This window comes from Actinia tenebrosa, unplaced genomic scaffold (assembly GCF_029948245.1).
Source record: "Actinia tenebrosa isolate PJP-AT-01 unplaced genomic scaffold, QUT_ActTen_1.0 PGA_scaffold6__47_contigs__length_16458017, whole genome shotgun sequence".
Lineage (NCBI taxonomy): Eukaryota > Metazoa > Cnidaria > Anthozoa > Actiniaria > Actiniidae > Actinia > Actinia tenebrosa.
This window is the reverse complement of record NW_028292583.1, coordinates 4,905,127-4,918,285: the sequence shown is the minus strand read 5'-3', so window position 1 is coordinate 4,918,285 and position 13,159 is coordinate 4,905,127. Positions and strand designations below refer to the sequence as shown.

At 35.7% G+C, this 13,159-nt stretch overlaps 2 long non-coding RNA genes across 2 annotated transcripts; one reads left to right on the top strand and one right to left on the bottom strand.

Annotated features, from left to right (window-relative positions):
- Positions 1-2,341: 2,341 nt before the first annotated feature.
- LOC116292588 (uncharacterized) lies at positions 2,342-3,600 on the top strand. Its single transcript, XR_004196684.2, has 2 exons — positions 2,342-2,576; positions 3,322-3,600. It is a non-coding gene; the product is annotated as an uncharacterized LOC116292588 (long non-coding RNA).
- A 1,786-nt stretch (positions 3,601-5,386) lies between these two features.
- On the bottom strand, positions 5,387-7,066 carry LOC148905879 (uncharacterized). The gene is made up of 2 exons (XR_016121492.1): positions 6,843-7,066; positions 5,387-5,693 (listed from the first exon to the last, which is right to left on the bottom strand). It is a non-coding gene; the product is annotated as an uncharacterized LOC148905879 (long non-coding RNA).
- Positions 7,067-13,159: the final 6,093 nt, after the last annotated feature.

Genomic DNA, 13,159 nt, shown 5'->3' with positions numbered 1-13,159 from the left:
GTTTGCAGTCCTCCTCGCTTTGGCGTGCTTTGCCTATTCTAGCTAACTTTGATTTCCGCAAGTTCACACCTATAACTGATAGAAAAACCGGAATATTTGCTCATCATTTTGATAAAGTGTTCGCGTGTTTAATAGTGTTTATTTTAGCTATCGACACAGGTGTGTTGTACGTACCCTCAACGAGTATATCAGGACATTCATCCTTAGCTATTCCATCAAAGGATAATCCATTTCAGTCGCGACGCAGCGATACAAGTCGGTAGCCTTTCCTTCAAAAGTATGAACAAGTTAGCCATTTTTTCGGTATTTCTGTTAGGATTTGCCATTCTAGGTGAAGTCGAAAGCGCCTTTAATATTGATATCTATCAAATACAATATGCGGTCAATCAAATGAGCTCACTTTGTGATACTTTGGTTACTAAAATAACATCCAAAGGAAGAAGATACCGGCGAAGATACTGGAGAAGGAGACGTAGGAATACTTCTGAGGAAGAACAAACTGCAAAATTGGTGAGGTTCTTATTTAGTGAATGTTCTTTGTCAAGGCTGATCTGCTAATGTCATGCAATGATTTTGCCACCGGAATATTGTTGGGCTGGTCATGAAATGGTAGAGAAGAAGTTAGGAGGTGCATGGAATAAACCATGGATACTGTTACGAACCCAAGAAGTCACAACTTTTAGAGTTTAAGTCAAAACTATGTATCTTAACTATATCTATATCTCATAATAATAATAATACCTTATAATCTTTATCTACATCTTTTATTTACTCAGTATTAACAACTATATAAGTATATAAGCAACTTTTGTAGAATACTGCGTGGGAAATTTCCACGGGTTTATAATAGGGTAGATCTGAAACATAGCACCGATAGCGCACACTAGTTTTTAGCGAGCTTTTAAAGAAGTTAAGATTTTACGGCAACGATGACAACAATAGCAACAACAATAATTGCAACAGGCAAAACAACAAACAAAAAGACGACTTTACAGCTAAAAATAAATATACTATAAGCAATGACGAAAGCAGAAGTAGTTGCAACATTAACACCAACTACTACTACTACTACTACTACTACTACTACTACTACTACTACTACTACTACTACTACTACTACTACTACTATTACTACTACTACTACTATTACTACTACTACTACTACTACTACTAGTACTACTACTACTACTACTACTACTACTACTACTACTACTACTACTACTACTACTACTACTACTACTATTACTACTACTACTACTACTATTATTATTATTGCAAACGCAAAGAAGAAAAGAAAGAAAGGAAAAAGAAATAAATATGAAGGAACCCTAATCTAAGAAACTCTGCACAGCTGAAGAATATTATACTAATTCAAATTTGCTTTTCTAAGACTTTTCATCAGTTTTTTCAAAATAAATGTTTGTTTGGTGATGACGTTAGTACCAATGAACGTAAACGAATCTTGCGCACAACTTCCTATATTTTATAAGTACACAGAGTAAATATAGTGTGGGAGTTGGATAGGAGTAATGATTTCGATGCATAAAGCAACACGACGTCATGTTAGCCATCAGTGATGAACACCACGCAAATAAGCAAACACTTTTGTTGGTTTTTATCTTTTTTAATGTCATTTTTTGAAAACATTCGGTTAAATTTCTTTTTTTGAATGTACAGAAACATGGACATTTTTTACTATTTACAAAGTGTTCATTTAAAGGGCTAGTGTAGATTTGGCACGAAAACGCGTGCGCTGATTCTGGGACTTGCCTGCGTCATAGTTAGACATGGTAGTCTTAGTATGGTCTAGATAGGTATGGTAAGGTATAGTAAAGATTCGATGCATTACGCGACTTGATTCCAAATTACCTGGCTGGATGGCTTTCTTCTCTTTTAGATAGTAGTTTTATCTATAACATGAGATTTGCTTTTGGGAAGACAAATTTTGCTGACAGCCAAAGAATAATATTTGGATTCACAGTAACTTAGTTTGATTAAACAAGGAACGCTGTCGATCTTGGTCAATGCTTCGTGCATAATGCTAAGTGATTTGTGCAGGGGAGAAAAGATAACGTTTAATTTAGCAATTGCCTCGTACTGAAACTGGGCTATTGGATCAAATGCTCGTACCAGTTCTCACCTCTAAGTAAGCGAGAAAATAAAGTGTACATCAAGTTATTCAAGGCTCAGATCCCCCCCCCCCCCCCCCATCCCCTCTTAAATAAACAACGGCTTTTTAGAAAATTAAATTAATTAACCCACAAATCGTAGCCAAATATATTTGTTCAAGACTGATTATTTTTTCTTTCGTTGAAGAGTATAAGTGACCGACTATTCTAATTCATTTCACAGTGGCCGGACGCAGCGATACGAGTAGGTAGCGCCTTCTTTTTCAAAGTATGAACAAGTTAGCCATTTTTTCGGTATTTCTGGTAGGTTTTTCCATTCTAGATGAAGTTGAAAGTGCCTTTAATCTTGACATTTATCAATACCAAAATACGGTCAATCAGTTGAGTGCACTTTGTAATCGCGTAATGGACAGGAGTAACAGCCAGCAACAAGTAACTGCAAAATTGGTGAGCTTCGTTTTTCAATTCTTTTTCTTTTCCAAACTCTTTAAGTGGGGAAGAATAATATTCTGGGTGTCCGGCCTATGGACACAGTCTTTTTTTGATCGAGAAAGCTATGAAGAATTCCAGTTTCGTTATATTTTTAGTAGTTTTTTCGATCGGTATGCTTTTTACACCTGTCAAAGGGTGCCTCCCGATAGATATCGTAGGTAATAGATAATGTTGCAGTGTTTTGCCAGCAAGTATAATATTGAATGGAACTTATCTTTTCTTATATTAAGCGGGCAAAGTCATACTTTTTTTTTTTTTTTTTTTAATTTTTATTTTTTTTATCGCAAAGTTGACGTTTCTGACTGTGCTATGATTTGTTATGGACTATAACTCAGTCAAACGTCTATGTAAGGCATTTTGAATGGTAATTCTAAATGTAGTTTACTAGCGTTAATTTCGTTTATTAGAGAAGTTTAGTAAGACAGCGAAAATGCAATAGTCTAAGAGGGCTTGTTGGTTTGAGCCTGTTACATTAGAACTAATAATAAGACTTTGAATTCGTATCGGAAGACGAGAAGAAATTTGATACAGAGGAGTTTTTAGCACAACAGTGAATGTTAACCAAGACGTCAGAACAGATAATTGAAGAAAAAAAGATTTCTCTTTACATGCAAAGACATTACATCGTTCTTGTTGTATAACAGTGAATGAATCCCCTTGAATGCTGTCTAAATTTTCTCACATTCAAATTTTATTATAGATCAGACTTTGCAAGCAAACTAGAAAGAAGCTATGCTCCGGATTAAATTCAGATGGATGGGGAGATGACAGAAAAAGAGCAATAAAACATTGGCAGAATGCATGAGCCGTGATAACGTGTATCTATAGACAATGGACAAAAAGGCATGCATCTATAAAGAAAATCGAAAAAATGATGAATATATCAACCAAATGTAACATAGTATAGGAAATTAAAAAAAAGAATTTATTATTGTAACGCATTACAAACGACAAATAAAACGTTCATGTTTGTCGTCGATGTTAACTCTACTCCTAATCTTGATTTTGAAAACACAAAAGATTTCATGGGATGTTTCTTACGTATTAGTATTTCTCTACACTAAGGATAGCTTTTTGCGGCGATTCAATAGTGGAAAAAATGTCGTTATCAATTTAATAGAAGTATTGCAAGCTTTGGTTACCTCTGGTTAAATATTTTGTCAAGGGTTTGTTTTGGTCAAAAGCAAACCTTTTCACTCGAAACCGTTGTTGGTGAGTTTAAGGAAGATTGATAATTAGGGTTTTTTTCCGGTTGGATGATAGGAAAAAAAGATTCTGTTGTAGTTGTGTCAATATTTTAATTTCAACTGTTTTAGTTGATCTTGCTTAGTTAAACAACACAGTAGCACAAGAAAATTGGCCATCAAAGAAGTGGGGGGTGTTTTTGCAATGGATTGGATAATTTAATCGTATACATGTATGGTGAGATTTGGGGGTAATCATGCCCAGTGGGGTTCAATTTGACATATGTAAGTGAAGACTGGATAATTTGCGTTTTCATTGCTTTTTATATACTTGAAAGCAATATTAATTTTAGTTAATTATATAGCAACCACAGTGCAGCATAAAGCTAACAGGAAACTTTAAGAAGAAAAACTTGGAAGAGAAAAAGAAAAAGAAGAAGAAGAAGAAGAAGAAGAAAAGAAAAGAGGAAGGAGAAGAAGAAGAAGAAGAAGAAGAAGAAGAAGAAGAAGAAGAAGAAGAAGAAGAGAGAAGAAGAAAAGAATAAGAGAGAAGAGAAGAAGACAGAAAGAAGACAGAGAGACAGATCACTCTCAAACCGCTCCTCCTCCCTCTCCGCCCACCTTCGCCCTCATCCCCTTTCGAAGAAGAAAGAAGGGTTTCTCTCCTGCTCGTTGGCCTGGGCCACTATGCCGCAATAGAAGAAGAAGAAGCAGAAGATAAAGAACAAGGAAGAAGAAGCAGAACAAGCAGAACAAGGAGAAGAAGAACAAGGAGAAGGATCGAGAATGACTAGGAGAAGGAGAAGGAGAAAGAGAAATAAAAGGGAAGGCCAAGAGAACTTTCAACTTTTCCAGCCATCTAGCCGAATGCATTTGCATGTTACGAGATATAGCCGCTATGTTCGTTGTTTTAAACAAAAGCTTTAGCCTTGGTTTCGTTTTCACGTTAATCATCATGACGGCGATCTTTGTTCTCATTTTTATGGAAAGGAAAAGGATGAACCCGACCAACCTAAATCTTCAATTTATTTTGCTCCATTAATGACAGTTTGCACGATGTTGAACCTAATTAGCTTCAAATATGAACCTGCTACACAAGCTCCAAAATCTACCAGTGCAAATCTTATTCATTAGTTGTTCAAATCTGATCTGACCAAAAACATTATAATTACACTGAGCCATCTTGATTTCGAAAACGTTCTCTCTTTCGTAACTGAACACCAACAAATGCATATGAAATAGCGTATTACCAGGTTTAAATTTAGCATGAGCTTCAAGTATGTTACTGAGGGAGCGTTGTAGTTCCAAACCTCCACCCCTTGTGGAGCCTAGGGGTCTGATAATGAGAACGGGTAGGGAAGGGACCGAAGAGATTAACCCGGAGAAAAGCTCTATTAATAAAGAGATAAACCAAGTAAACGACAAAAACTATGACCAGGAACGGAACCAGAGACACTTTGGGAGAGGCGAGTATCTCGTTATAATTGTCGTACGATATTTTCATTGTCTAGTGTAATATTGTTCGCAATGAATGGGACTACTTTCAACAACGAATATTTCACACATTCACTTTTCCATTGATTATTGCTGTAAAAATACTAATTTTATTAGCGTTTCCTTTTATAATAATTTCAAAATAGCAAGATATATATTGACCAGTAAATTTGACATGTTTTTAACAATTAACGATTAAACGACAACTGCATGACTAGTGTCAGTTAACTTTCTCTTTGTACTTGAGTCGTCTGTTCCTCCTCATGTATGGTCAGCGGATGATCTCTCAATAGTTCTCTTCGTATCCGTTGTTTCTTGGAGCAATGTTCCTGAAAGACCGTGCCTCGTCGTTGTATTCTCGTTTTCGAAAGAGTTTATCATCTTGATCTGCGGCCTAATAGCATAAGAGATAAATTCAAGGAAAAATATTCATTAAGACTCACCTAAAAGATGTTTTTATGAAGCTAATTGAAAACAGAATGTAACATGTTTAACTTGAAAAATTCCTTTGACACAATAAGTAATACCCTGTTATTTTTGCTTATATAGAAACATAAACTATACTATTTACTTGTAGCCTTTTTTATCGATAAAATAAAAATGAAATATCTGCCAACTTCATTCTCCGCATGCTATCTTCCCTCGCCTTCTTTTTCATTATCTCAGTATTTTGTACGCTATGTCTCGAATTTTGACAGTTCGAGATATTTTAAGTTCAAACACGAAAATCCGCTCCCTGTTTAGTAATTTAGGGAGTGGCATACCATTGGAATGACAAGCTGGACTATCTTGTCTTTACATAGAAACGGTAGCCATCGACTTCCCGCCTTTATTTATCAGACATAACGGTAGAATTTTATCTTAAATAGAAAATACTGTCATTCATGACAGTAAAAATGGAGATAGAGGCAGAATAAAAGGAATAAATAAATATGAATGCATGCCTGAGCGGAAGAAAGAAGCCAGGCAAGAAAAGTTTAGGAAGGGAAAGGAAAGATATGAAATAATATTTCTAAAACTAAAGAAATAGGAAACAGATAGAAGAAGACAAGGGAAAGAAGAAAGGAACGCTGAATCATGGAACGAAAATGATATAAAAATGATCCTAAAACAAAGATAATTATAATTGGAAGTAGTTGATTAACCTTCTTTGTCAAAGCCGATTAGTTTGAAAGCTATACCAGCAGATCGACCTAAAAAAGACTGACACAGTCTGCTATTGTCCGTTACTTATGAGTTTTGACAACAAAGCAGAAATAATTTTGCTTTCTTATAGAATAGACTGAGAGATTCAGGATTCAGGATTTTTTGTTCATTTTGAAAATCCGTTTACAGGTTAGCCAAGTTTAAACTTCCAAAGCCAGTTCTCAACTTGCAGCTTGATTAATCCTCTGTGAAAAAGAGCGGGGTTCTTATTCTTGACTGAAGTTATAATGCGAAACGTTTCTCTGGACACTGAAAAGTGGTGTTGATATAAAAGTTTTTCGAATATCGCTAAGCCTCTCTTCTAAATTTATATCCCCAATTCAGCGTCAGTACTCACTTGTTCAAACTTTTTCAGAAATCTCTTTTTACCACTTGGTCCATTAGGTCTTGTCCAGGGACCAATATAGGCTTCAGATTCAATCACCAAGCTCACGAACATGACAAAAGCTAGCAAAAAAAGTACCGTTAATTTTCTCATCTTGGTTTAAGGTTTTTCAGTGTTAGCTGCTCAGTCGATCGATGATGTTTCTCTAGAGGCCGTCTAGTTGTACAAGCCTATTGGCTCCATACACCTTTTAAAGCATTGGTTACGGCGGGGGAACAAGGCTTGAAAGAGTGGCATGACAATTTCTCGGAAACTCTCACTTATTGTACTATGTATTGATGGGAAGAAAGTGTTTGCAATGATAATTAAATCAAGGAGCCAAGTTTCCGATGTCATCACACCTTATCGGCCAAATAAGGAAGGAGAATGGCTAGCATAAACGTATTGATTTAATATGAGTTGATTTTGTGGCTCTTGATTCCACAACCACTACAGTCCTTCTTCCAGTGAGTTTACATAGCCATCTATTCAGTTGCTATTCAAAGCTATTGGTCGGCTAGTGCATCAAACGTTTTGTTCCATAGAGCAAACGAGCTGAATACCAGTAAATAGCTTGTCGATTATAAAATAAAGACACAGAATTAAGCGACTTGTTTTGGGACGGCAAAAAGTTTTGGCTCCATCAGTAATGAGTATGCCTATGATAAAAGATTAAAAGCTGTTGAGATTGGCCCAAATTGGTCCAAAATGACTCAAAACTGTGCTATTTAACTCCATATATGCGTCGTAAAACCAAGAACCATTTAGTACGTAAAACAACTTGAAAGATGATCTCTCTCTGATTAAGCAAGCATTAATTTAGAAGTATTTTTTCAAGTTTTCATACTTTTTAAGTGTCCTGAATGCCGCGTTTTCAGGGCTGCATATTTTGAATATCCTTTAAGTAAAGAAACCATTTGCTTAGCTGGTTTAGAATTTCAAAACTTTTCTCATGGAAAACAATCTGAGCCTCTAACTTTTTATACTTTTTGGGAATAGTCATCGATCAAATATGTTCATCAGGAGCGGCAATTATTTATAGTAATGGGAGTTCATTATGAAATCCATGCCAGTAGCAACTAAAGGAATCATCATAATTCATGTTTCATGGAACGAGGGCTACATGTTTGTTAGCCACTGGCTATTGAGTGCTACCTGCTACCCTCGTAAGAACAAAGATGGTTCATGTTTCTTCAACAAACTTTTCTTGGTAGCTTGAGTTCCGTTTACTTTTTCGGGGATTTGCCCTTTAGATATGGACACTTTAATACTGAGATTCTTAGTCAATATTCTGACCAAGTCAATCAAGGAAGCATATATAAAAGTGCCTATATGAAGAAAACAATTAAGACACTTGAGAATCTATAAAAAGTCAACTATACATTGTTCAGTTTCAAGTGTTTCCAAAACAAATCAGCATTCATACGAAGGATCTTAAGCTGCCGAATCAAACAGGGAACAAAAGTCGAGTTCTCAAAAAAAAAAAAAAAAAAAGGCCACAAAAAATACCTGAACCAATTTGCCAATCTTAATTTGCTCAACATTTTGTCGATATTAATTATACCTACATTGCTTTTGTATTAATAAACATAAAGCTGTGTATCCAATCATTAGTTTATATGGAAAGCTAGAGTGAATTTTTGTGACACACTGGCTTAGTGAGATGTCTCGTTTACGGGGTTATCACTTCATATGTCACGATATAGGTATTCATGAAAATTAGCATTATTTTTGTAAGGGGAAAAAACGCGTTTTGCGACGCGGTGACTGGTTAAGGGAGGGCATGTGAAGGTGTAAGTGTCTGTTTGTCGTTATTAAGTTTTCCAAAGGTTCAGTTTCGATTTTTGAAATTCTTAGTGTAAGTTTAACTGTGCTACGTGATGGAAGTTGAAGTGCCAATATTGACTGGCTTGCTTGCATGGATCGGCCCTTTTCGTTATGTTATATACAAGGATAAATCACTATAAATGATACCGGAAAGAAAAAATGAAAGGCAAAAAGAAAAAGAACAAAGTAAAAAGAAGACTAAAGAAAAAACAAGGAAACAGTCGATGAGAATAAGAAAATAAGAGACTAAAATGAAACATTATAAATAAAAGAGATCCTAAAGTTTTAACATAAGAATTCGCATTTGATTTTTATTGTCGGTGTCTTTTAAATAAATTGTATTAACACACACACGAATCTTGTTACTTACGGAACACAGGAAGCCGTTTCAAAATTAACAGTTAAAAATATTTGGAGTTCTAATATAATTATCGTGTTATAAAACATCGTAGGGTTGAGCCCATTAAACGTTCCATTTAGCAGCTTTAGTTTAAATCTGAAAGGATACAACGTAGTTTTCTTCGGTATAATTTACTAAACAATTAATCCCTTTAATAAACATGTAGCTATAGAAGTATATAGGACACTTCTCGCAGCGGAAGCTCGCGGGGCAATCGTAGGAAGGTGGCTTTGCATCAGGAAATGAGAGATAAAAGGGTAGACAAAAAACTCACTGAAGACTGGCCTCTTTATTACTGAAAAACAAACATCACTTACGATGTAGTGTCTCCATTGACGTCTTAATCATTTCAAGCAATCTAAAAGAAAGCTTTGAGCAAAATATGGACAAGGCATCTGTTAAAGAACACCTTTGGTAAAAAACTGATGCAAAAATGATGAAATATGTCTTTACCAACGACTACCAAAAAGGGTGTTTTTTCTTGAACAGAATTAGATTTGTGGAAGTAAATAATTTTTTTCATTTACATGATTTACTTAAAAATGGCTATTGTAAGACTTTTAGTTTTGAGATGTTCGTGAAACACGGCTCCAAAAATCCTGAAAACTTGTCCGTTATCAGGTAAATTATCGGTTAATTGTAAGAATAGTGTCGCCGCAAAGATGCGTCACTTGTTGGTTTAAATGCTACAGAAATTGGGGAAGCAAATGGTATTGTAGATCCTTTGTTAGTGGGCTCGGTTATCCGCCTTTTCCCCAATATTTATTTTAGCTGGAGACAGTTTAGTTATAGTTATACCATGAACAATCTTCTAAAAAACGTAGTAAATTGTCCAGATAGACCTAACATAAAAAAGTTTAAAATAAGTCAATGTCTTTAAGCTATGACTTGCCCCTAAGAGTCTAAGGCTTACATATTAATATACCCTATAATATAAAAGTGAGAGAACAGTTGTTCTTTCTTATTAGAAGACTCGGAGTTGAAGGACGGATCTTTATTTAAGTCTTTCGGATGCTCAATCCGGCAAGGCAAAAAAATTAAAAAAAAAATAAAATAAAAGGACATGCATGGTTCTGAGGTTCGATACGTGTCGCAAGTGAGTAGAGTTTCTTGTTGGTTCTCTCCTGTGCCTCTTCGAGGGTTTTCCTTTCCCTCCTCAAAAAATTTCCTTTTCTAAATTTTCTAAAACTCGATCTCAGGATTTCCCCAAGTTGGAGCCTGACGTGACTGTCTTAGGCTGCGATACGAAAGCCAAAGCTTACTAATAGATTTTATACATTTTTCTCTTAGTTTTGGTAAGCTTCATATACAGCTGTACACACAGCGAAACGAAACATGGCTACCAATTTGAATAAAATTCTCCTGAATTGACTAACCTTTCATCAATGCCAAACGTTTTATATTTCCACGAGGCTACTCAGTCTAGAAGAATAGTTATTCAAATTCGTCGCCATATTGCGATTCTGGTATAGCTGGCACAAAATTAGGTTTTATCTAAATTAATTAGATTGTATTAAAAGGAAACTGGGGTTCCTGATCAAAGAGTTTTACCGTTTCCTAGCACTTGTTCGGCGGGTTGATAGCCAAGCCGATCTCATTCCTTTATCAGTTGACTATCCTACAGCTGTAAGTACTGGTTAGTGAGGAAGGTTTACAAAGATTTTACCGACAAGTTTCATTGAACATCACAATAGGAAGTTAGTTGATCTGCCTATAGACCAACAACAATCGCCAACACAAGCGACACAAATAATTTTCAGTGATGTGCGATATACTTTAGTTTTATACACCGAATCGAAATATGGCGAGCAATTTGAATAACTATTGATTTGGATTGACTACTGTGACAGACTAGCCTCTCATACATTTGTAAACGATTTTATGTTTCCACGTGAACACGAGGCTATTCAGTGCGGAACAATAGTAATTCAAATTGGTGGCCATATTTTGATTAGGTGTATACTGGGGCATTTGTTCGTTAAATTAATCACTGGTTTCCAGCAATAGCGCCGTATCTTATAAACCAATATGCTAGGGTCATAGGTGTAATAGAGATAATTTCAGAGAGGATTGAGGTGTATTTGCATTGAAGTTAATGCATCTTTTTCTTAATAGTAACTAAGCCGCACAGTAATTGCTGCAAGGTAGTATTTCATGTGAAAAGAAAAGACCTCTTTTAGAAGAAGGAGAGGAAAAGGAGGAGAGGAGGAGAGGAGGAGAGGAGGAGAGGGGAAGGAGAAGAGGAGAAGGAGAAGAGGATAAGAACAAGAGAAAACGAAAGGAAAAAACATTGAAGAAGTTCAACTAGGAATTAGAAGGAGAGGAGAAGGAGGAGAGGAGAAGGAGGAGAGGAGAAGGAGAAGAGGATAAGAACAATAGAAACGAATAAATTCATGGCGACCGAAATGATTACGAACTACGACCCACGAACTGTTACGACTACGAACATTGAAACATTTCCTTGAAATTCCTTTTTTCTCTAAGTAAGCAAGTTGAAGACTTATAGGAAATGCCTGGTACAGCATTTGATGCAAACTCTAGATCTTATCTCACATACACCTAATTGAAAAAATGTTGTCGGGTTAAAACAAAGTTATATCATCAAAGCTAAGACCGAAGGGGAGCATGGGAAGACAAACAATTATGCTAATTTCATGCGTATTGCAGTTTTCCCTTCCTGTGCACATTTTATGCATCATGGCTTTGGTATGTTGTTAATCTAGGTCGACCGACTTTGCTCTACTGTGCATTTTTACATGTCTATATGCAAATATAATACACATTTCGGATTTTCAGCATTTCGATTTCAGCTTCCCCAAACTGCTTTTTTTTTAGATTTTTGTCGGAGACTGAAATTATGTGTCATTTGTACACCTATTTTCAAAGTTGTAAATGGCTTCGCTGGATGGCAGGAACAGAGAATGTCTCAATATTTATACCTAACTGAAAAACAAATCTTATAGTGGAAGCTTCGTTTTCATGCAGACCAACAATGCAATCTAAAAAAAAACACTTCTTGCTTAAAACAAGTCAGCTTGGGAGCGTATCTTATTTCTCTGCTACATTGGTTCCATGCGTTTGAGCAAAAGATAATTAATACTAGACCATTGCTCCCTCTTTATGCTCGCGGAAGACTTCAGTAGGGATATCGATCGTTCCTAAAACTTGTTTTGTATTGATGAATGTCGTTATTAATTAATGTATTACGAAAAAGGGCGCTCAAAACGGCTGTTTACTGATTTGCGGCGGCTAATTCAAAGCAATAAAACAGAAGTTATGCCCACAGTAGCGTCAGTAAAGTCTTGATGTTCTCGGACACACCCTATCGGTTACATCTTTATCTGTTATCAAAATCTTTTCATCAAGATTATTCGGATGATAATTTGATAGACGTCTTAAACATCTTATTTTCTTTAGTCATGAAGTTCCAGATCTTTTTACCATTTTCCATTTGTGGATCTTCCCACTCAGTAACGAGTTTAGAAAGTGGCTAAATTTAAGTTTATATTTAGCGTGGAACTAATTTTACCGGAGAATTGTTAATGATTTTGGATAATGCTGGATGATGTTTTATGACGTTTAATGATGTTGCAACTCGGACTTTTCGTGATGTTGCAATTGGAAAATTTTTGATAAAGTTGAATCTTAACAATTCTAAACATTTAACCTGTTAAGGTTGCCCATCAACACAGATATAATGATGTTTAATGATGATGTTGGATAATATTGTTTCATGATAGTTGGATGATGTTTTATGGTGTCTTCTGATGTTTCATGGCATTGGATGATGTGTGGCTGAAGTTAAATGATGTATTATGGTGTCTTATGATGTTTCATGGTGTTGGATGATGATGGATGAAGTTAAATGATGTATTATGGTGTCTTATGATGTTTCATGGTGTTGGATGATGTATTATGGTATCTTATGATGTTTCATGGTGTTGGATGGTGTCTTATGGTGTCTTATGATGTTTTATGTAATGTTTAATAAACGAGCAGGAGTGTTTTATCGGGTATAAAACACGAGGCGCAGCCGAGTGGTTTTAGACCCGAGAAAACACGA